This window comes from Arachis hypogaea, chromosome 17 (genome assembly GCF_003086295.3).
Source record: "Arachis hypogaea cultivar Tifrunner chromosome 17, arahy.Tifrunner.gnm2.J5K5, whole genome shotgun sequence".
In the NCBI taxonomy this organism is placed as follows: domain Eukaryota; kingdom Viridiplantae; phylum Streptophyta; class Magnoliopsida; order Fabales; family Fabaceae; genus Arachis; species Arachis hypogaea.
In genome coordinates, this window is record NC_092052.1 from 103,695,123 (window position 1) to 103,720,296 (window position 25,174).

The window sequence follows — 25,174 nt, forward strand, 5'->3', positions numbered from 1 at the left end:
GATTTATGACTTGAATGATGATTTTATGAGTTTTATGATGTTGGATGGTGGAAGTGCTATTATGTTATGAGCCAGAATGGCTGTATATGATAATGAATTATGGCTGATTTTAAAATATGTTATGAGTCAGATGACTGAGTATGAATATGAATGATTATTGAGTTGAAAAAGTGATTGTTGCACTTCCAATTATTTGAGATACGAGTTTTCTTGGGTAAGAGCAGTGACTAGCCACCACGTGCTCCAGGTTGAGATTCGATACTCTGCTGACCCTATGTCGTAAGTGTGGCTGGACACTATGAAAGTTCCGGATAAGCTCGCCCCTGTGGATAAACACCAGTGTGGGTGTTGTGTGATTATGATTATGATTGTGAATAACTCGAGTTGGGGATGCACAACAGAGGGACAGTCCAATGGTTAGCTACCAAGATTTGTCGGGTTGGCTTTATAACCGACAGATGAGACTCATCAGCCACTAGGACAGGCATTCATCATATGTATCTATCTGACATTGTTTGGGTGTGCACATTGTACTTGGTTTGCCTATGTGATTAATTGAGTTTAACTGTTAATTGTTCTACTTGATATAACTGCTTGTTTGTGCTTGAACTTTCCTACTTGTGTTTGCGATGGAAAATCTGTTGGATTGTGATGGATTAGTTGTGGATTGAATTTTTCGGGCCTAGGGCCATGACTGATTATGAGATGGGCCGAAGGCCGTGTTTGGTTTGTGTTTTTGGCTTAGAAAACTGTGAAAAACTAAACTAGTTCAACATAGACTTAATGAACCTATACTTGGAGCAGGTTGGTCATTCATGTGGTTAGGAAAAACCTTTTGAAAGGCTTTTGAATTTTTAGGAAATAAACAGTTTTCTCTTTCAGAAAAGATTTCAGATTTTTAATAGTAAACATTTACTTTTGAAAAGAAGCATAAGGCGATTATTAATCACTGTAACGGTTTTATTTCTACGTATCCTATTATAGTAATTCTGCAACCCTATAGTGAGAACCCTTTCGAGGATGATGTTCTCACTCCCCTACAGGTGTTTCCTTTCAGGATATGGACGAGGAAGTCATGAAGAGTTTACCTAGTTGTTGTTGTCGTGATGTTTTGTATTGCTTTGGTTATTATTTATTATTCCCTCGCCTTTATCTGTATACATTCTGTAAGAGGGTTAGGAATTGTATTAGTTAATGCTTGTAAAATTATTAATATATATATATATATATATATATATATATATATATATATATCCTTTGTAAGTATTGATATTAGTATGGATGTATATTTTGAAATTCGGTTTAAGGTTTAAACAGGCTCGTATTTTAGTATTAAATATTTTAAGAGTTGTCGTAATACCCGAGCTATCAAAGTGGCGCAGCCAGAAGCGTGACATTTTGATAGTTAGGGTGTTATATTATGGTATCAGAGCAGTCTTTCTTGTAGAGCCTGAGGGATGGACCGACTATGCTTCAGTTGCATACTCTGAGCATTTGTCATATAGTAGGTCTTGTTCGGATAACGAGAATTAGAGCTTTATGCACATGACGGTCTATTGATTAACGCCATTAGTCTTGCATTGTATAATTCCTGGTATTAAGTTTGGCCGGCTTAACACTAGTAAATTATGTATATGGAAGTATTAATGGGTTATCATAGATAATATACTGAGTTATAGGTAAAGCGAATCGCGGGTTTTGGGAACGTTAGGAGTTGATTCTCGAGGTTATTCGGTTTGGTGTCTCGAACTCTGTGAATGTTGTGACTTATTCTTTCTTGATGTGCCTTGAGGTTTTTGTTTGCGATTTCTTCCTTGGGAAGTAATTTGATTATCTCCCAATCCTGTCCTTTCATTTATATGCATTCTCATCGGATCTAAATTGCATATGTTTGGTTAAAATCCTTGGTTTATCTACCTTCCTTTGTTTAAACTCTTCTTGATTCACGTTTTCGATATAACTTCAAACTTATTTTGATGCAGTGTATTTTTTTTTATTTAAGCTCCTATTCCGAGTTCTTTTAAAGAAGTTGTGATCTTATTTTTCTTTTACGTGGTTACATTACAACCATCTTTCAAATTTTTATAGAATTGCTTTTGATTTGACATACACTTTTCTATATAAAACTTTGAAAACTCCTCATACAGTTTAAAGACTATCTACTCCCAATATCTCGCTAGATCTTTTACTGGTTTATGAAAATATACTTATTTTAAAAATACAGCTTGATTTTCTAATAAATTTACTACAAATCTTATGCATATCTTTACTTTGTTTGACAAACTTCATTTAAACTATTTTTCTCTAATTAATTGAATTTGGTTGAGCATAACATATTATTTATGCAATTGTTATTCTTTTGAAAATTTTGAGCTCATATTTTTCCTTTCTAGCATGGACTAATTTCTTAAACTTTTCATCTCATGGGTGTCATACTTGGTCCTATTTTTAATTATTCTTTTATTTTTATGAACATCACCATTAGTCTTAGTTTTCTTTCTCTTGTGGATTTCATACTCATCCGAGTCAGCTTGAATTTGTTTCAATCTAGTGCACCGTTTGTCCTCTTAATTGTCTTTCTTTAGTCGAAGGTTCTTTCTTGAGAATTCACTATTGATTGAGTTGTCTCTCTTTAAGAGTTTTGCATTCTTTTGGATCAATTGACAGCTTACTTGATGTCTCATGCCTCGTGGATCTTGTTTGAACTCCCTTGATTTAAGATCCTTTCTCGTATGGCCTTATTTCTTTCTAAGTACACCCTAATTTTCTTGAGTGTCCTTCTGAGGTGGTGATTTCAAGTATACTTTCGGAGTCTTGTTTCAAACCTTTTTAAAGAAGTTTTGAATTCTCTTTGAAGAAATTCCAAACTAAATTTTTTTTTTGTTGCTTGATTGTAATTGAAATCACTCTTTAAATTTTGACAAAGTTGTTTTGAAGTTGGCATGCACCATTTTAAATGAAGTTTTGGAAAGCTTCCATATTTATCAGAAATCTGTCTGTTTGCAACACACCACTTATTTCCTTTACTAACTTATAAACAAATTTTTACCTCGGATTTTCTTTTCTAAATAGAGTTTAATTTCTTCTTCCATCTTTGCAATAATTTTATACATGCTTGTTTGAATATGGACTTCGATAATTTCTGAACAATCATTTGATTTTCTTCCGAGTTTTATGATTACTTTTGTTTAAGTTGTGCACCTAACTATCTTTTTAAAATATTTAAGGAAATATTTTCGCTCTTAGCCAAACCAGTGTTTATTTTGTTTTAAAAATCTACCTAATTTATTTCAACATGAAATTTTATTAAAGTAATGCCACATTTATACTTTTGTTATTCTTTTACAAAGTGCTTGTTACGCGCCTTTTCTTTGAAAACGTGAGATAGTTTTTGAAAAGTTTTTCACTATGAGCAATGCATTTGAAAGTATTTTAATCCTACTTTTGAGTCTTGTAAGCTTTGTTTTGGTTTTAGACACTCTTCTTTTGTAAACCTTATACTTCTCTAACTCAGCTTGAATTCGTTTCAAACCGTTGTATTATTTTCTAATCTTTAAGGTTGTCTCTTAAACTCTTGTGGACGTCGTCCTTGTCACTTGTCCTTCTCTTCTCTAGTCTTGTATTTTTCTAGAATAAAGTCGAGGGTTGCTTTAGAGTCATGTCTGACCTTTAAGCGTAACAAGCGAAGTGTTAGTCTCTTTAGAATGATGTTCGTGAATGTGAAAAGGTGGATCGGTAAGTGTGTAATATTATGAGGAGTTGTGGTAGTTTTGTTCCTTGTGAAAGCCTGCGGGTGTTAGACTTGTGACCGGTAGTGGGCATATGAAGGGAGTGGAGAGGTCGAGAACTCTCGGACGAGTTGTTTGATATAGTATGGTGGGTAATGGTGGAGATTGATAAACCACTATTTTATGATTTATCTTGTGCTCAATTGAGTGGTTTTTATCAAGTCTTTGCTCACTTATTCATATAATTTGCATGGTTTTACAATTCCTTCCTTATTCTGTGATATATGTGAAAACATGTTTCCAAGACCTTAAAACTGCGAATTTTAATTATCCTTTATTACCATTCGATGCCATGATTTGTGTGTTAAGTATTTTTAGGCTTTATAGGGTAGGAATGGCATAGAGGACAGAAAGGAAACATGCAAAAGTGGAAGGAACGTGAGAAAATGAAGTTTTGAGAAATTGACAGTGACGCGCACGCATGGACGATGCGGACGCATGCCTAGCGCAGAACACGAGCGACGCGTACGCGTGACAAGGAAAATTACCAAATGATGTGCACGTGTGACCTACGCGTACGCGTGACAAACGCCACGTGCAAAAAGTTGTAGAAAGCACTGGGGGCGATTTCTGGGCTCCGTTTCGGCCCAATTCCAAGCCCGGAAACACAGAATAGAGGCTGCAGAATGGGGGAATCGAGGCATTCCTTCATTATTCACAATTTTAGGTTTAGATGTAGTTTTCTAGGGAGAGAGGCTCTCTCCTCTCTCTAGGTTTTAGGATTTAGGATTTCTCTTAGTTTTAGGATTACTTCTTCTCAATTCCAGGTTCAATGTTAGTTTAATTTAGTTTCTCTTCTACTTTTATTTATTCTAGTACTTTGGTTTATCTATTTCTCTTGTTAATTACTTATGTTGCCAAATTGGTTTATGAACCTTCCAATGTTAAATTTGATTTTATATTTAATACAATTTGAGGTATTTCAGATTTATGGTTGCTTTCTTCAATTTATGTGATTGATGCTTTCAATATTTAGATTTCTCTCCTTTTGGTTTGGTTGAGTAATTGGTGACACTTGAGTTATCAAACTCCTTTGTTGATTGATAATTAGAATTTGCTGGTTGATTTGGATCCCTCTAAAGCTAGTATTTCCTTAGGAGTTGACTAGGACTTGAGGAATCAAATTGATTAGTCCACTTGACTTTCCTTTATTTAGTAAGGGTTAACTAAGTGGGAGTAATGAACAATTCTCATTACAATTAATAAGGATAAATAGGATAGAATTTCCAGTTCTCATACCTTACTAAGAGCTTTATTAGTTATTACTTTAATTATTGCAATTTACTTTTCCTGTTCATTATTCAAAAACCCCAAAAAGATAATCTTCCATAACCAATAATAAATACACCTCCCTGCAATTCCTTGAGAGACAACCCGAGGTTTAAATACTTCGGTTATTAATTTTATTGGGTTTGCTTTAGTGACAAACAAGTTTTTGTATGAAAGGATTATTGTTAGTTTAGAAACTATACTTGCAACGAGAACTTATTTGTGAATTCTTTACTAGCAAAAAAATCCGCCCGTCAAAAAAATGGCGCCGTTGCCGGAGAATTGCAAACGTGTGCCTTATTATTGGTTATTGTAAATATTTGCTTTTGCTTGTTTATTTGTTTTTATTTTTGTTTTTAATTTTTATTAGCTACTATGAATTCTCACCCATGTCGCTTTGAGTTTGGTTCCAATGTTGTAGTAAGGAATGGGTGCTATAATAAGAACATGCATCAAGGTTGGAATAATCAAGGATGGAAGAAGCCACAAGGATTTGATCAACCCTCTTGGCGACAACCCCCTCCAATGTGCTATAACCAACAACCATTCTATGATGCATACCAAGACAATAGTTACGGTGGACCTTTCCGTGACAACCAACCTCCACCAAATTACTATGGTCAAGAACCATTCCGAGGTGCGTGCCAAGATGATAGATATGGTATGCCCCCTTGTAGTTACCAACAAGCCCCACCCTATGCTTATGAACCCCCTCATCAACATAGCTCTGAACCACCACACTCACAAGCCGTCTACTACCAAACACCCTCACATGATCCTAACCCTTATCCACCCAATCAACCACCCTACAAGCCATATGAACCATATATAGAACCACCCAAATTCCAATCCAATTACTCCCAAGAACCACCACTCCCATATGCACTATGTCCATATCCATCGACCCAAGAGCCATATGATCCTCATCATGCAATCTGAGCAGAATAAGAATCACAAGATCGTCTCAAGGAAACAGTGGATCAATTTCATGCGACCCTTCATCAACTAGAGCAAGCGATAAATCAATTAGCTTCCTGACGTTCGGACACTCAAGGAACCCCCATGGCTTCTTGTGGAGAATCTAATAATGAACGTAGCACGAAGGAGACACTAGAAGCTCCGGCGGACAGTAAGGAGCATGACTTTGTATTGGAACAAGTGGAGGAAGCTGGAATTATCGAAGAAGAATAATTGGTTGAAGACTTAGGAGACGCTGAACCTCCATGGGAATCAATAATTGTAGAGAATTCCGCCAAGAAATTTGCAATTGATGCTAAGGAGGATAGTGCACAACCCCCAAGGCATGTACCTTATGAAGAACTGGATGGAACAGATCAAGAAGCAAATTTCCTTGGTAATGATCATCATAAATCAAGCTCTCCTAGTGATGAACTTGCATCTGCAATTGAACTCCTTGATATTGAAGAATCTTCCCCAAGTGAATGTAAAGATGATGTGGAGGTAGACTTTTCTTAACCTCCAACTTATGACTTGAGTGACAGGGAAGAAGTCGAAGCCTTTGATCAAGACGAGATTGCAGTTGAAGAGGTTTGCAAGGAGGTGGAAGAATTTACAGAAGAGTACAAGGGAGTGGAGCTTGAAAGACCACTGGAAACACCTCTCCCAAGGCCATTACCACCCAATACAAACTTCAAGTGGGTAAAATCCTTAGCCTTTATCTTTACTTTCCCACTTGAATACGGTTTGCTTGAAACAGATGGCCAACTTAGAGCTCTTTGTGGCTTTAAGAGTAAGAGGGAGATGGTTGGTAATAGGAGTTGGCATGCAAGGTTCAATATGGTTCCACGCTCCAAATTGAAATACGAGGATTGGTATAGAGCTCGATTGAATGGATCTCGGAAGATGTTTGGGTATCTCAGTGAAAATTCAGATTGCGTACCGCCCGGTTGGAACAATGTAGATCAGAGAGAAGACGGGTACAAAAGCAAAGTTTGGGATCCTGGAATTCATTCTGATAATCAACACTCTTGGAGCTTTGGCACTTGCTTTAACTTGCTCGAAGGCTTTATGTGCCTAGTTTGGGATCCTGGAGGCTATTGGAATTGCAAACATCGGTGGAGATTCCTAGATAAGTTCAAGCATAAGCCACCCTGACAGGGAGCTCACCAAATGTCCAACTTAAGGACTTTAACTAAAAGTGCTAGGTGGGAGACAACCCACCATGGTATGATCGTTCTTTTTCAATCTTAATTTTATTTTGTTTTGTTTTATTCCTAGTTTTATTTTATTCTATTCTCCCTAGTGTCATTCTTAACATTTGCATCCGCATCTCCATTTTACATTCTGCACACTGCACACAAAAAAAAAACACCACGCGTGCGTGTAAGCCACGCATGGGCGTCGATCCCAAATCGGCGTCTCCATCCAATGACCAGAAAGTTGGGCTGGAATCATGCGGCTGGTGTGCGATGGGCACAAATTGGCCCATGCATGCACGTCCATGACGCGTACGTGTCACTTTCATTTTAGCACACCACGCGTGGGCGTGTGCGACGCGCACGCGTCGCATGCAAAATTTTTGCCCCCTCAAATGGAACAGAGAGTTGCGCCAAAACGACGATGGACTCGTGCGTTTAGCAGAATTCTAGTCGACGCGTGCGTGTGCCTCACGTGTACACATCATCTCCACTTATCCCATTTCACGCGTTCGCGTCCATGACGCGCACGCATCGATGGATTTTTTCCTCATCCACGCTCATGCGTGATCAACGTGTACGCGTGGATTTAATTTTACTAACCCCCTGACGCGAAAACCCTAGACCCCTCGCGTCCCTTTCCCCCCACTCTCTTCCCCAACGTCCCCTTCTCTTCTCTCTCTCTTTCCCTCCATAACCACCACCCACAAACCGTCGGCCACCCCTAACCGCCGCCGTTCGCCCCTCCCTCTCCCTCCTTTCTTCTTCTCTTCTTATCCTTATTCCTCCCCTCTCGAAACCCCACTGCCACCAGCCACCACCGCGGCCACCATCGGCGAAGCCAGAACCGCCACCGACACCGCCCTCCTTCCCCCTCCTTCTTTCTTCTCTTCTCCTCCTCTTCCCTCTATTCCCCCTCTCACCTTCCCGCCACCCCAAGCCGCTGCGGGCAGAACCGGAGCCACCGTGCCGCCACCACCAGCACCTCCGTACCATTCTCTCTCTCTCTCTTCGTTTCCAACTCCATCACCACCTACCCAGGTTTTGCTGCTTTCTTCCCTGCCCCACAATTCCTTTTCTGTTCAAGTTAGTTAGTTAGCATCATTTACATTCTATTCAATTTAGGTTAGTTAGATATGCATGTTTCGCAGTGGATTCTAGGTGGTTAGGTAGCTAGATTGTGGTTAGAGGATTTAGGTCTGATAAGTGCTCCGTTCCTGCTGATTGAATTATCTGATTTTCACAATTACCTTGCTATTTGAATTAGTTAAATATGTTGTGCCCTGTGCTGAATTATCACTGATGCTCTGTCATCTTTCATTGTTTGCTTTTGTGCTAAACTGGTTTCTCGTTGTTGCTGAGTATTATCTGGAATTGTTACGCTCCCATCTGAGTCGATTTGATTACTTGATAATTAGAGTGTTCATGTCTGACTTTAGTAGAATTCAAATCTGAGTTGGTATTGCTATTCGATTCTTGTTGCAAGTTGGTCTTCATTATTAATTCAGTGAATTTACTTCCTTGAATACATATCTCTTGCTATTGCTTACTTTCTGAATTTGATGAGGCTAGGCTAATTGCATATACCTGCCTATTGCTGTTTTGGATTGGCTCAATTGCTACATTCTTCTGAATTTACATATGATTTTAATGCTTGTCATAGCTACTGCTTTCATAAGAAATCCAAACTGCTAAACCGACTTTAGGCCTAGCCTGCTACTTTCTTCTGTTTTCTAATGTCTAAGTCACATGAGTTACCTCGTTCTTCATGCTGTTGCCTTATACCAATATTCATGTGCTAATTGACAATGCTGGCTTATTGCATGATTCCTGTTGCTATTTTTCTGCAATTTTCTTTGCTTCATCAAGTGCTCCATTTCAATTTCCTTTTCAATCCCGCACTTGAATCTTTAAACTCAATCATACTTGATTGTTGCTTACCTTAGTCTAATGCTGCTGTTTTGGTTGCTATTCTGCCTTGAGTCTAACTTGATTGAAAATTCTGCTCAATGCTATTTTACTTGCTAGTTTGGTATAACTTGTTTTAAGACTCATATCAGCTACTAATCCTGTTTGAAAGTGCTACTGCTTACATTATTCTGTTGTTTGATTTTCTAGGAATGTCCCTTTTTCCTGCCGAAATGCTGCCCAATTTTTCTGAAAAACGGTTTTACTTAACTGCCGTTCATGATTTGCCTTTGGTACTTTTAAATTGTGCTTTATTTGGTTTAAACCAAAGTCAACTCATGACATGCTGGGCTAGCATTCCCTATCCTTTTTGGTTCCCTTCCAACTTAAAATGCATTTTTGATGATTTTGATCCTTTTCATGTTCCTCTCATTTTCATGTTTTATCTTCAATAACTTGCATTATATGTTTGACTTTGAGCTTGCTTGTGCTAAAATCTTTTGAACCTTTTTTTATTAAGAACAACATTTCCATGCCACTAACTTCTTCAATCTTTTCTAACTATTAACTTAATTGACTTTCTAACTTTCCTTTTAAGTTCTCACTAACTCTTTTAACCCCTTTTTACGGCATGCCAATCATTGTTGCTTAACAAACAAGCTTCTCACTATTATTGCAGGAATTTTCGGTTGTAGTTTTGACTGCTGTTTGCATTGTGTTTACTTACTTTCCAAGAGTTCATTTATATGAGTAAACTCACCAGTGTGTTTCAATCTTCTTTTGTTTCTATCTCCTTATTTGTTTGCTTCTTACCTGCATTTCCTTTCTCTGCTTTACTTATTAATCTATATCTTGAACTTTCTGTTTTCTTAGGATGTCTGATCCAAAAGGAAAGGGTAAGGCTAAGGCCACCACGGGTGAAAAGAAAAGAGACCAATCATCTATGGCTCTATCAGATATTCTGCATGATGATTCTTGGCGTGAGAAGAACTTCACTTCGCAGGAAAAAGCGGATCAACTAGTGCCTGTGACTAATTCAATCAAGTTTGCAAATCGCTATTGTGAACTGAAATATGAGGTCTTTGCGACTAAGAGGCACCTGTATTTGGAAAAGACCCTCAGAATACCCTCTGAATTACAACAGTACACTACAGAGCAGATCAAACAGAGAGGATGGTTCTTTCTAGAGAGGAATTTGACTGAGGCTAATGCATCCTGGGTCCGGGAATTCTACTACAACTATTACAAGATGACCCTGGATGCAGTGCAGCTAAGAGGAAAACAGATTTTAGTTACTGAGGAGGCCATTGAGGATATCTTCCATTTCCAGCCTAAATCAAACGAGCCAGATGGTTATCAGAAGGCTGAGGAATCCACGAGGTTTATGAGCTTTGACTGGGATGCTGTGAGGCACACCATAGCCATTGATCCTGCTGTTCCCTGGGTTATGGGTAAGTCGGCGGTAAATCCAAAGGGCATCAAAATCATATATCTTAATGATGAGGCTCGGCTATGGCAACAAATCCTGAGCAACTATGTCATGCCGAGCACCCACAAGACTGAGGTGCCAGCTGCTATGATGATTCTCATCTGGTGTGTTATGGAAGGCAAGGACCTGTACCTTCCACGGTTCATCCGGCAGTACATGGCTAAGGTCTACGTTCGAGGCACTCTACCATTCCGCTATCTGATTACCCAGATGGGCCGCCGGGCTGAGGTACCCTGGGAGCCTGAGGATGAGAAGCCCCCAACTGTCGACTGTAGGAAGATCATCCCACACGGTAAGAGCCCCTTCAGCACCTACTGCACCCCCCACATCCACAGCACCATCACCTGCTTCACAGCCCATCTACCACCTAGTGCACCGCCTCTTTGAGCGCCTGGATCAGATGGAGCGCCGCAACCAGCGGCGTTATGAGTGGTCTGAGCGTCGCAGTAAGTGACGCTATGAGCATCTAAAGCTGATGATCAGGTCGGGCCATACTGACATCCCCTCCGAGCCTGACACACCATCGGAGCCCTCTGAGGAGGAGGCGGATGAGCAAGAGGAGGATGCACAGGCAGAGGATCAGTATGAGGAGTCCTAGCACGAGGAGCCTCAGCTTGAGCAGTCTGCAGAGCCCCAGGCCCCTATACAGAAGAGCCACAGGCTCCTACACTACCAGAGCCCACAGAGCCAGCAGCCACACACCCCTCAGGTGGTGACGACCCTTCACACCCGGCTTGATTGAGCATCGAGGACGATGCTATTATATAAGTGTGGGGAGGTCGCCATCTCTGGCGGATTTTATTTTGGTGAACTATTTCAGACCCCTTTATCCTATCTCGTTTCATTTTTGTATTTTTATTTTATTCTATTTTATCTTATTTTCCTTTCAGTGCTTGCACATTTTCTTTTACTGTATTTCTGTTTATTTCTACTTTATTACATTTTGCACTTTGGGCTGTATATATCTTAGATATTTAGCTTGATTTGCACTCTTAGTTTATTAGTTATGATGTAGAAAAATATGGATTATAGAGTTTAGTTTACCCTTTTAGCATATAAGAATGGTTTGATTGAAAATAGATAGTAAACTAGAAATTTTAAGTTTTTCATAATCACAACAATCCACTTAGTATATATATATATATATAGTAATAAATGTTGGTCAACTGACGACATTTTCAAAGAATATATTTATTTTTTAGAAAAGCCATTTAAAGATTCACATTGATTTGAGTTGAAACTCTTTATCCCTACTTGCATGATATACATGACTGATATATGGTTTTTGAGCAAAAGAATACACAACCTGTGAGATTTGAGCTTAATTACATGGTTACATTATTTAGCCATAATATTTTATTCTGATCTATTTCTTCACTATGATTGCAAACTTTACTTTGTTCCATTCTATATGTCCACTATTCAATGTATTTACATGCTTGCATATGATTGAGGCCATTATTTGATTCTTGCTCACTTATCCCAAATAGCCTACCCGTTCAATCACCTTTGTTTGCCACTTTAAACTTTTTAATCCCCATTTATTCTGCATTTTACCACATCACTAGCCTCAAGCAGAAAAATAAATTAATTACCCCAAATTGAATCTTTGGTTAGCTTAAGTTAGATATTGTGTATCAATTAAGTATAGGGAACTGTGGAAACTTGGGTTGATAGGAAGGTGTTAAATTGACAAAATATTTGGAATTTGGGTGCATGCTCATGTGAAACCAAAATAATTAAAATACCATGTGCATTGATATGTTATGCTTATTTTTATTAAAAAAATAATATATATCCCTATAATTAAATAAATAAATAAGGGGACAAGATTACCCCAATATTAAGTTTAGTAAAAGATCAATGCATATGTAATAAAAATAAAAAATAATTTGGTACATGAGTGTGTGATGAGAAAGTAGGAATTATGGATAGCTAGGCATAATTTTAGAAATACATAGAATATGTGTATGTTAGGTGAAAATTTTAGGCTAGTCAAGGATTCAATTTATAAGCTCACTTAGCCATATATATATACCCTCACCTTTACCTTAGCCCCATTACAATCTTGAAAAGATCTCATGATGTTTGCATTGGTGCATTAAATATTTATTGATTAGTTATATGAAGAGCAAAGCCTTAGAAAGCATGACTAGAGAAGAGTAGAGTGATTAACCCCAAACACTGAGTGATTAGAGTGCATATACAAATCCAGTGAGGGTTTAATAGCCAATCTCCATATATCCATGCTTGATCACTGTTTGTCTTGCAAGTTTGTGAACTCTTTTGATCAACTCAACTCAATTGTGAATGTGTTTTAATATGACTTAGCCCTTGGTTGTGCATATATAATTCCTTGAAAATTTGACTCAATCTAACCACATGTAAGCTTTATATATATAGGTGGATATTAAATAGAATTGCATGATTTGTATAGGTAGCTTGTATTTAGATAGATTGCGTTGCATAAATTCCACAATTCTGCCTTCACTCTTTTTCAGTTTCTCTTGAATTTAGCATGAGGACATGTTAATGTTTAAGTGTGGGGAGGTTGATAAACCACAATTTTATGATTTATCTTGTGCTCAATTGAGTGGTTTTTATCAAGTCTTTGCTCACTTATTCATATAATTTGCATGGTTTTACAATTCCTTCCTTATTCTGTGATATATGTGAAAACATGTTTCCTAGACCTTAAAACTGTGAATTTTAATTATCCTTTATTACCATTCGATGCCGTGATCTGTGTGTTAAGTATTTTCATGCTTTATAGGGCAGGAATCGCTTAGAGGACAGAAAGGAAACATGCAAAAGTGGAAGGAACGCGAGAAAATGAAGTTTTGAGAAACTGACAGTGACGCGCACGCATGGACGATGCGGACGCGTGCCTAGCGCAGAACACGAGCGACGCGTACGCGTGACAAGGAAAATTGCCAAATGATGCGCACGCATGACCTACGCGTACACGTGACAAACACCACGTGCAGAAAGTTGCAGAAAGCGCTGGGGGTGATTTCTGGGCTCCGTTTCGGCCCAATTCCAAGCCTAGGAACACAGAATAGAGGCTGTAGAATGGGGGAATCGAGGCATTCCTTCATTATTCACAATTTTAGGTTTAGATGTAGTTTTCTAGGGAGAGACGCTCTCTCCTCTCTCTAGGTTTTAGGATTTAGGATTTCTCTTAGTTTTAGGATTACTTCTTCTCAATTCCAGGTTCAATGTTGGTTTAATTTAGTTTCTCTTCTACTTTTATTTATTCTAGTACTTTGGTTTGTCTATTTCTCTTGTTAATTACTTATGTTGCCAAATTGGTTTATGAACCTTCCAATGTTAAATTTGATTTTATATTTAATACAATTTGAGGTATTTCAGATTTATGGTTGCTTTCTTCAATTTATGTGATTGATGCTTTCAATAGTTAGATTTACCTCCTTTTGGCTTTGGTTGAGAAATTGGTAACACTTGAGTTATCAAAATCCTTTATTGATTGATAATTGGAATTTGCTGGTTGATTTGGATCCCTTTAAAGCTAGTCTTTCCTTAGGAGTTGACTAGGACTTGAGGAATCAAATTGATTAGTCCACTTGACTTTCCTTTATTTAGTAAGGGTTAACTAAGTGGGAGTAATGAACAATTCTCATCACAATTGATAAGAATAATTAGGATAGGATTTCCAGTTCTCATACCTTGCTAAGAGCTTTATTAGTTATTACTTTAATTCTTGCAATTTACTTTTCCTGTTTATTATTCAAAAACCCCAAAAAGATAATTTTCCATAACCAATAATAAATACACCTCCCTGTAATTCCTTGAGAGATGACCCGAGGTTTAAATACTTCGGTTATTAATTTTATTGGGTTTGCTTTAGTGACAAACAAGTTTTTGTACGAAAGGATTATTGTTAGTTTAGAAACTATACTTGCAACGAGAACTTATTTGTGAATTCTTTACTAGCTCTCTGTTAGTTGTGTCACCGCCGCTGCATTCTGTTCCATCAGCGCCTTCGTAGGGGTCCAAGTCGGCAGAGCTCCATGCCACTTCTGCTGTCTCGAACCCCGCTACCGTCGCCTGGAAATACTGCCAGTAAGATTTTTAAGATTTGGTTTCTGTTCTTTGGAATTCTGGGAAGGTTTTTGATGCTGCGTTGTTGTTACAGTCGCCGTCATCGAGGTTTTACATCGCCGCTGTCGCTTGAGGTTATTGACGGAGCTGCTGCCAAGTCGATTTGGAGTTGTGGCTGCTTCGTTTTGTTATTTCAGTAAGTAATTATGTTTCGAAAAGCCTCGCGTTGGTATTCTGTTGTGTTTGGTTAATGAATCTGAGTTTTGGTAACGTGAGGTCGAGTTCTGATTATTATATGCTGCGATTAGAGTCGTTGTGGTTGCTGAGAAAGTGGTTTGGAGCGGTGGTTGCGGCTACCGCATTTGCGGGCCAAGAGAAAATGAGTTATGATGAGTTTTTGAGTTTTTGAGTTTCCACAATCAAGGTAGGGGCCTTTTTCAGAAAATTGAACTTATTCATCTGGAATTATTATATATGGATACTGATGTGAGAAATGTACCTTTGGTGATTGTATAAGTCTTGTGTAATGTTTGATTGTCCTGGATGGATGTGAATGCTTGTTTGACTGGATTATTGTTGGGTTTTGTGAAATGGACCGTTTTAAAGTGTTTCTTTAAAGTTGTTTCTTTAAAGTTTTGAAATCGAGTTTAATTTGTTAGAAATTGATTTGAGTTTGAATTGGTTTTTTGGAAATATGAAAATGGTACGCACTTTTAGACCCAGCTTGATTTTGAACTGAGTTGATTTTGAACCCGTGGAAGAGGGTTGCGGATTGGTTTGGTTGGAACCCGGAAAGGGCGGCAGAGTCCAAGTTTTAAGGGAGATGCTGCCAAATTCCTATGAAATTCGAGACTTTAGTGAAATGTTATTTGGAAAATTAGGAGCTTAAGAGTTTTACTATTTTGCTTGAATTATTTAAGAAGTTGTGAATTATGTTTTGAAATGAGTTATTGAAAGGAAAATTATGATTTAATCTTGTTTCTTAAGAAAAGTATTATATCTCCTTTGGAACTAAATCATTTAGAAGAATCCTATGTTTTAAGGCTGTTTTAATTATGTAAAGGGTTTAGGTTTTCGAAATTGATTTAAATATTTCCATGTGAAGGAGTTTTAGTGATTTTGAAGGAACTTGGGTTTCGATTGACAACTCTCATCTTTTTACACTTTAGGAAAGGTTTAAAGTATCCTTTGAATTCTGAGCTTTGCAAAACTAAAACAATTTCTGAGTAGTTGGGAACGCTCTGGATTTAAAGCATGGAATTGGAATTAGTTTTTCTTGGTTTAAGAAAAAGAAATGGTTTTAAATTTTTTGTTAAAGTAACTGATTACATGACTTGGTTTGACTTAGATCCTATTTTATTAATCAAATCAAGAAGTGGAGGGTTTACAGATTTTAAACGAATTTGAAGAAATGAGCTATGTTATTCTCCCATAAAGAATTGAGGCTCTGCTGAGGAACTTTTGTTACTGAATCCTATTTTAGAATGAATGATTTTGAATCTCTCGGAAAGGGCTTTTGATTTGGCGTGGTTTCTGAAATGTTTGAAAAAAAATGTTGTGGAGAGTGGCCTTACTTATAGAAAGAGAAATTTTACATTTGGGGAGAAGTGGCTAGCCACCATGTGCTCGGTAACTGTTCATACCCTGGGTCGAACTGTCCGACCCAGGATGATTGGTGGCAAAGCGACTGACCTCTTCAGGTCCAACTATCCGACCTCTTCTTAAAGAGATCGGCCAAATCGACAGGAAAGCCCAGTAAAGGGCCCAAATAGAGGAACACGACCCAAATCCAAAGGCAGTCCAAGCCTACAGAGATAAAGGCGGTTTCCTTAAAGATAAGCTGACTTCACTCAAGATAAAGATAAGATAAGATAAGATAACTAACTTATCTTATCAGAAGGGTCAGCCCACGCTACTATAAATACACTGGAGCACCCAGGTATAACTCATACTCTGATTCTACTAAAAACCTGTTTAATACCCATGCTAACTTAAGCATCGGAGTCTCTTGTAGGTACTCCCCACCCTCCGGTGGCCAAGGATCAGCAGTGCATCAAGTCCAACAAGTTGGACACAACAGCTCCGGCCGCCACCAGCCAGCTGGACACGTCATCTCCAACCAGTACCGAAGATCTCATCCGAGATCGACCTCCAGTTTCAGGTAACCCTCGAAACATTGGCGCCGTTGCCGGGGACCTGGAAGTCATCCCAACACCATGGCGGACGGCCATGACAACGACCACAATTCAGATCTGGAAAACAAAACACTGCACAAGAACGCGAACACCACGCTAAAGGATACTCCGGAATCCAACGGAGACAAAGACTCATCAAATCCGGGGATAATAGATGCACTTCAAGACCGTTTAAAGCAACTCGAGAAAGAAACTCAACAACAACGAGAGGTCGGAAAGGATCTACAAAGAGAGATACGGCGACGTCGAGAATTGGAAGACAAGTTACAGCAATTAGAAGCCGATCTCAAATTAAAAGCCCCTCGGGTCACTCTTGAGGAAAGCTCACGCAAAGAACAGGATCCATTCACCAGGGAAATTATGAAAACCAAAATTCCAAAAGACTTCAAACTCCCGGATATGATTTTGTACGACGGCACCACCGATCCCAACCATCATCTCAGCAATTTCAGAAGCAGAATGTACCTTACCGATGCCTCAGATGCCGTTCGCTGCAAAGCCTTTCCAACAACCCTCATGAAGACGGCGATCAGATGGTTCGACAGCTTACCTCCCAAGTCCATCTCAAACTTCGACGATCTAGCCGGAAAGTTCCTCGCCAGATTCTCCATCCAGAAAGATAAAGCTAAACAAGCCCCCATTCTACTAGGGATCAAGCAAGGAGATCGGGAGAGCCTCCACAGCTACATGGAAAGATTCAACAAAACATGCATGGACATACAAAGCTTACCCACAGAGGCCGCCATCATGGGACTTATCAACGGCCTACGAGAGGGACCTTTCAGCCAGTCTATATAAAAAAAGTACCCGACCTCCTTAGACGAAGTGCAGGAACGGGCAGAAAAATACATCAACATGGAAGAAAACGCTCGGTTAGGAGAGACCTCAAAATCGGGGGACTCCTACCGTGACAAAGACAAGGAATCTAAACGAAAAGAAGACCGACAAGGGGAAAAAATTAAAAAATACCATAATTATACTCCCCTCAGAGCATCCCTAGTCGAAATATACAAAGAGGTCTGCCATACAGAAAAAATTCCCCCAGCAAGGCCCCTCAAAGGAAAAAGGGGAGGAGGAAATCGGAAGGAATATTGTGAATATCATAGGGTCAGAGGACACGCCACCAACGAATGCTTCGACTTAAAAAATATCATAGAAAAATTGGTAAGGGAAGGAAAATTAGATTGATTCCTGGCCACCCGAGATGATGATCAAAGAAAAAGACGAAGGGATGAAGATACCGAGCGAACAGAACGATCACCTCGGACACCAGAAAGACATGTCCACATGATACATGGCGGATTCGCAGCAGGAGGGATCTCCAAATCTTCCCGCAAAAGGTATCTCAAAGAAGTATATCATGTCGAAGGAGAGGAGGAAGCACTCAACATCCCAGCGATAACATTCACTAAGGAGGACGCGTCCAGCATCATCACAGGACACGACGATCCCATGGTCATCACCATCATATTGGCAAACGCCAACCTACACTGCACCTTAATAGACCAAGGGAGTTCTGCCGACATCTTATTCAAGACAGCCTTTGACAAACTCGGCTTAGAAGAAAAAGAGCTTAAGGCATATCCAAACAGTCTGTTTGGGTTAGGAGATACCCCGGTTCGACCACTAGGATATATATCACTACATACAACCTTCGAAAAAGGAGACCAATCCAGGACCCTCAAAATAGACTACATCGTAGTCGATGTAAGTTCAGCTTACAATGCTCTCATAGGTCGGACAACACTCAACCAACTCGGCGCAATAGTCTCGACCCCACACCTATGTATGAACTTCCCAACTCCAAAAGGGATAGCCACGATAAAAGCTGACCAAAAGATGGCACGTCACTGTTATAACGAAAGCCTAAACCTCAGAGGTAAAGGAGAAGAGTTCCACGCAATCGAGTTGGGCGGAGTTCAACAATGAGAAGATCTTCGCCCCCAACCAGAGGGCGAGATAGAAAAAATTCAAATCGGGGACACCTCGAAAAAAACAACTAATATCGGCACAATCCTCAAAGGAGATTTAAAAGAATTGCTAATACAATTCTTACGAGATAATGTCGACCTCTTTGCATGGAAAGCCGCGGACATGCCAGGCATAGACCCTAAGCTAATGTGCCACAAGTTGGCGGTCTACCCAGGATCTCGACCGGTACAGCAGAGACGAAGAAAGCTTGGGCCAGAGCGATCCCAAGCTGTGGAAGAGCAAGTACAAGCACTACTCGAAGCCGGATTTATAAGAGAAGTTAAATACCCGCTATGGCTAGCCAACGTCGTCTTGGTGAAAAAATCGAATGGGAAGTGGCGAATGTGCACCGATTACACCGATCTCAACAAAGCTTGTCCAAAAGATCCATACCCACTCCCAAGTATTGACGCCCTGGTAGATGCTTCCTCTGGATATAAATTTCTCTCGTTTATGGACGCATACTCGGGATACAACCAAATCCCCATGTACCCACCAGATCAGGAAAAGACCTCGTTCTTAACACCAAAGGCAAACTACTGTTACATCGTGATGCCTTTCGGTCTCAAGAACGCAGGAGCTACTTATCAAAGGCTAATGAATAAAGTCTTCTCAGATCACATCGGAAAAATTATGGAAGTTTATGTAGACGACATGTTGATAAAAACACAAACCGAAGATACATTATTATCCGACTTGGCTCAAGTATTTGTCACCATAAGGAAATACAACATGCGACTCAATCCCGCAAAATGTACCTTCGCAGTAGAAGCAGGCAAATTCTTAGGTTTCATGCTCACACAAAGGGGAATTGAAGCAAATCCAGACAAATGTCAAGCCATACTCAACATGAAGACCCCAACCTGTGTCAAAGAAGTACAACAACTCAACGGGAGATTGGCCGCCCTATCCCGATTCTTAGCAGGAGCTATGATAAGATCTCTCCCCTTCTATGCCACTCTAAGAAAGGGAAAACAGTTCAAATGGACGACAGAATGTGAGCAAGCCTTCAAAGACTTCAAGGAATTCTTAGGACGGCCACCTATCCTATCTCGACCACGAGAAGGAGAACCGCTCATATTATATCTCGAAGTAGGGAGTCGGGCAATAGCCTCAGCACTAGTCAGAGAAGACGAAAATGGGCAATAACCCGTCTATTTCATTAGCAAGGCACTACAGGGATCCGAGCTGAACTAACATCTCGACGACTCCGCCCATACTTCTAGGCTCACACCATTAAGGTTCAAACTAATCAGCCCATAAAAGGAATATTGCAGAAAACAGATCTAGCAGGCAGAATTTTACAATGGGCAGTCGAATTGTTAGAGTTTGATCTCCAATATGAAGCTCGGACGGCCATCAAATCATAGTATCTGGCCAATTTTATCGCAGAATTCACAGATGCCCTAGAAACCCCCACAGAATGGAATCTTTACGTGGACGGTTCTTCAAATAAAACTGAAAGTGGTGCGGGCGTGATAATAGAAAGTAACCAAAGAACCCAAGTTGAGCTCTCCCTCAAGTTTGGGTTCCCCGCCTCAAACAACCAGGCGGTATATGAAGCGTTATTAGCTGGTTTGAAGCTGGCTAAAGAGGTCGGAGCTCAAAAACTCAATATTTACAGTGATTCACAAGTGGTCACATCACAAATAACAGGGAGCTACCAAGCCAAAGATCCCACCATGAAAAAGTATTTGGATAAAACCAAGAAACAGCTTGGACAAGTTGGGGAGTATAAAATATGCCACATACCCCGCGAACAAAATGCCCGAGCTGACGCACTCTCAAAACTAGCCAGCACCAAACCAGGGGGTAACAATAGAAGCCTCATCCAGGAAATGTTGTAGAACCCGTCAATCTCGGAAGAGGAAAAAGTCCTGACCATAACAAGTCAGGACCAAGGATGGATGACCCCTATAGCCAACTACCTCAGAACAGAAACGCTCCCCACAGAAGAAAAGGAGGCAAAGAGGTTAAAAAGGGAGGCACAGTACTACACCATCATAAACAACATCTTGTACAAAAGAGGAATCTCGACACCTTTACTAAAATGTGTGCCAACCTCCAACACAAAGGAAGTGCTAAAAGAAATACACGGCGGTATTTGTGGCAATCATCTCGGAGCACGAGCTCTCGCCAAAAAAGTACTCCGGGTGGGATTTTATTGGCCAACTCTACAGAAAGAAGCCACAGAATTTGTAAAGACATGCCCACCATGTCAGAAACATGCCAACTTTCACATCGCCCCGCTAGAAGAGCTCATCAGCGTGACCTTGCCTTGGCCGTTTGCAAAATGGGGACTCGATCTTCTCGGCCCCTTCCCACAGGGATCAGGGCAAGTTAAATTCCTCATAGTAGGGGTAGATTACTTTACAAAGCAGATTGAGGCAGAGCCCCTGGCCAATCCACCGCTCAAAGAAGCCGGAAATTCTTATATAGAAATATTGTCACAAGGTTCGGGGTTTCATATTCAATAACCACAGACAATGGCACCCAATTCACAGATGCAGGCTTCAGAAAACTAGTAGCCGACTTGAATATAAAGCACCAGTACACCTCCGTCGAACATCCACAAGCCAATGGGCAGGCCGAAGCTGCTAACAAAGTCATATTGGCTGGATTAAAACGGAGATTACAGGATGCAAAGGGAGCTTGGGCAGAAGAGCTTCCACAGGTTCTATGGGCATATCGAACAACGCCACATTCCACCAAGAAGGAATCTCCCTTCCGATTAGCATATGGAATAGAGGCAATGATCCCGGTAGAAATTGAGGAAGGGTCGCCTAGAGTAATTCACTACAATGAGGAAATAAACTCCCAACTCCAGAGAGAGGAGCTCGACTTGCTACCCGAAATCCAAGAAAGAGCTCGGATCAGGGAAGAAGCTCTAAAGCGCCGAATGGCTTTCAGATATAATCAAAAGGTAGTACCAAGAAGTTTCACAGAGAATGATCTCATCCTAATCCGAAATGATATCAGAACAACTCGACCAGGAGAAGGAAAGCTGGCAGCAAACTGGAAAGGACCCTACCGAGTTGTAGAAGTACTTGGGAAGGGCTACTACAGACTGTCTGAACTCGATGGGTGAGAGCTTCCCAGGTCATGGCACGCCTGCAACCTAAGAAGGTACTACAGTTAGAAGAGATAAGAGATCTCATCATTGGATGCACTCTTTTTCCTGAAAAGGTTTTTTAATGAGGCACCAAGTTGAGACTCAAACAATCCCATATGTATATATTTGCACTTTTCTTTTCAATAAAGTACATTTTAGATGTTCTACAAAGATTTCAAGATGCATTAATTTGAAGCATTCATCGTTCGATTATAAAGCGACAGATTGGCAGAAAGTGAAAAACAATTTCACTGCACGATCACGATAATAACAAATCGTCCGATAAAGGTGAAAACGCGATTCACCCAAAGAACGATCTAGAGATGACAACCACTTTCTACAAATCGGCAAAGATGAACACATAATAATGTAAGAAGTTATCGAAAGTGATCTAAAAAAGAACCTGACGAGGTCTTACAGATCGCTAAAATAATAACTTAAAGACTGGCCGACGTTGAGAAGTCGGACCAAGTCAACCCAAGTTATAAGTAAACCCTGGAAAGAGGTCTGGCCAACCCTATTAAAGAGGATTACTTTAACTTAGAAGGGCTCAACATGACAAAGTCAGCCCAAAATGAAAAGTTATAAAAGTAGTCCCTGAAAGAGATCCGACAAAGATCCAAGAAAGAGGACTACAAAAAATAACTTAAAGGAGACCGGTATAACCAAGTCGGACTCCTACTACTTAAAAGTTATCAAAATAGTCCCTGAAAGATATCTGACAAAGATCCAAGAAAGAGGACTACAAAAAATAACTTAAAGGAGACCGGTATAACCAAGTCGGACTCCTACTACTTAAAAGTTATCAAAATAGTCCCTGAAAGAGATCTGACAAAGATCCAAGAAAGAGGACTACAAAAAATAACTTAAAGGAGACCGGTATAACCAAGTCGGACTCCTACTACTTAAAAGTTATCAAAATAGTCCCTGAAAGAGATCTAACAAAGATCCAAGAAAGAGGACTACAAAAAATAACTTAAAGGAGACCGGTATAACCAAGTCGGACTCCTACTACTTAAAAGTTATCAAAGTAATCCCTGAAAAAGGCATGACAAAGGTTCAAGAAAGAGGATTACAAAAATAACTTAGAAAGAGGTCGACCTAACGAAGTCGAACTCCTACAAAAATAAGTTATAAAAGTAATCACTGAAGGAGACCTAGCAAAGGTCCAAGACACAGGATTACGAAAATAGCTTAGAAGGGGACCAACGTTGAGAAAGCATACAAAGCAAAGAAAACCAAAGAAACAAGTTGGACCCCCACAACCACGACATCAAAGGATTCAAGCTACAAATAACATAACAAAAACAACCCAAGGAAGTCAAGACGCAAGATTTCGACATCTACAGAAAACAGAAAAGATGCCTAGTCAGAAAACTACTTTTTACAGAGTTATAAGGCCTCGAAAGGCCACTAAAAACTACTATAAAAAAGATAGCGAGCTATTGTTTGTTTTTCAAAATAAAAGTTGCTAGATAAGCAACTAAGAAGTATCAGCAAATAAATAAAAGAGTTCTAAAAAAGCCCACAAGCCGGGCCAACTACACAAATTTTAAAGAAAGGATCAACAAGCATCAGGAGCCTTCTTGGCAGCATCAGGACAAGGAGAAGAAGGGCGAGTCTGGATCGGCACAGCATCCACAGTCCCATCCTCCCGATTCAGGATCTGGCAATCCGGGTCAGGCACGGCAGGAAGAACCGAAGAGGTCGGCGCTTTGGTAGAAGACACAGGAGGAACGATATCATCATCATCACCCTCATCATCAGGGACAATCTTGCCATCCCTGACAATATTATCCAGGCTATAAAGGGTGAGGTCGGCCTTAGGAGCAATGACCTGAGCTTGCTCCCTCAAGTTCTCATAAGCAGCAGTCACGCTGCCAACGAGATGACTTTGGAGCTCAGCATAATCTTCCCGAACACTGTCAAGCTCCCCCCTCAGGCGCATCACTTCCCGATAAGATGAAAGGTAACTCTCCTTGTGCATCAAGACTGCGTCTTCAGCCAACCTCAAAGAAGCCGCCAATGATTGAGAGCTCGCCTCCTCATTCTTCAAGTCCTTCTCCAGCTTGGCTACCTTCGTCTTAAGCTCCTCCTTTAGCTCCTTCATCCGATCAAACTCCTGTTTTGCCTCCTCCATAAACGCTTTAGTAGCGTGGAGAGGGAGATTCTGAGCAGTCCGATATATGGAAGCCGACATGTACGCCATCTTCACATGATTTCGGGCCATGAATTCCAAGTGATGGAGGATGGACACATCGTCCATGGAGAGAGTGCCATAAGGACCGATTTGTTGATCCACGAACTCAATAGCATTAAAATCAGGAGCATCGAGGTCAAAGGGCTCAGCAATCTTTTGTTTTTTGTTGGAAGGAGCAACAGAAGGAGCAGCAGAGGTGACATGAGGATCTACCAAACGAACTCAGGGTGTAGGGATCACCTTCTTCACCCCGGCGGAACTCTACACCGATGGCTTCTCGTGCACTTGAGAGGATCCCTCCCCAGCTGCCTAGGCAGCAGCATTTCTGGCAGCAGTCGCCCTCTGTGCCCTCTTATAAGCTTTCATGGATTCATTATTCTTCATTGCCTTTGCAAACAAAACAGAAAACTCAGCTACAAGTCGGATAAGTCGGAAAAGACAGCTACAAGCAGCATAAACAAAATAATAAAAAAACACAAGATACCCAGCTCAGTTTGAAGAAGAGTAGGATTGGTTAGAAATTTCTTGGTGTCAAGATGGGGAGGTTGACCCCAGCGTTCTTCCAAGATAGTCACAAAGGCTCGCTCAGCCTCATCCAACATTTCCCACGAATACCTGGAGACCCTCACATCTTTTTGTCATTCCAAGGGAAAAGCAGGTTCGTCATTCTCATCTAGAAAAAAGGGTCGAGCTCCTTCAACAGCTCGGACCTTGAAAAAGTAGTTTTTAAAATCATGGAATGACTCGTCAAACATGGAAAAAACCTTCTTCCCCTGGGTAGAATGAAAGGAGACCCAGGCCGACTTCTTTTTTACCACACCGGGCTTAGTCAAGACAAACAGATAGAAAAAGAGAGATTGGGAAGTAGGAATACCAAAACCATCGCACAACAATTGGAAAATTTTTATGAAACCCCAAGAGTTGGGGTGAAGTTGAGAAGGGGCAACATTACAAGACCATAACAGGTCGGTTTCAAATGGAGTAAAAGGAAGGGTAATACCCAGTTGACTAAAGAAAAAATTGT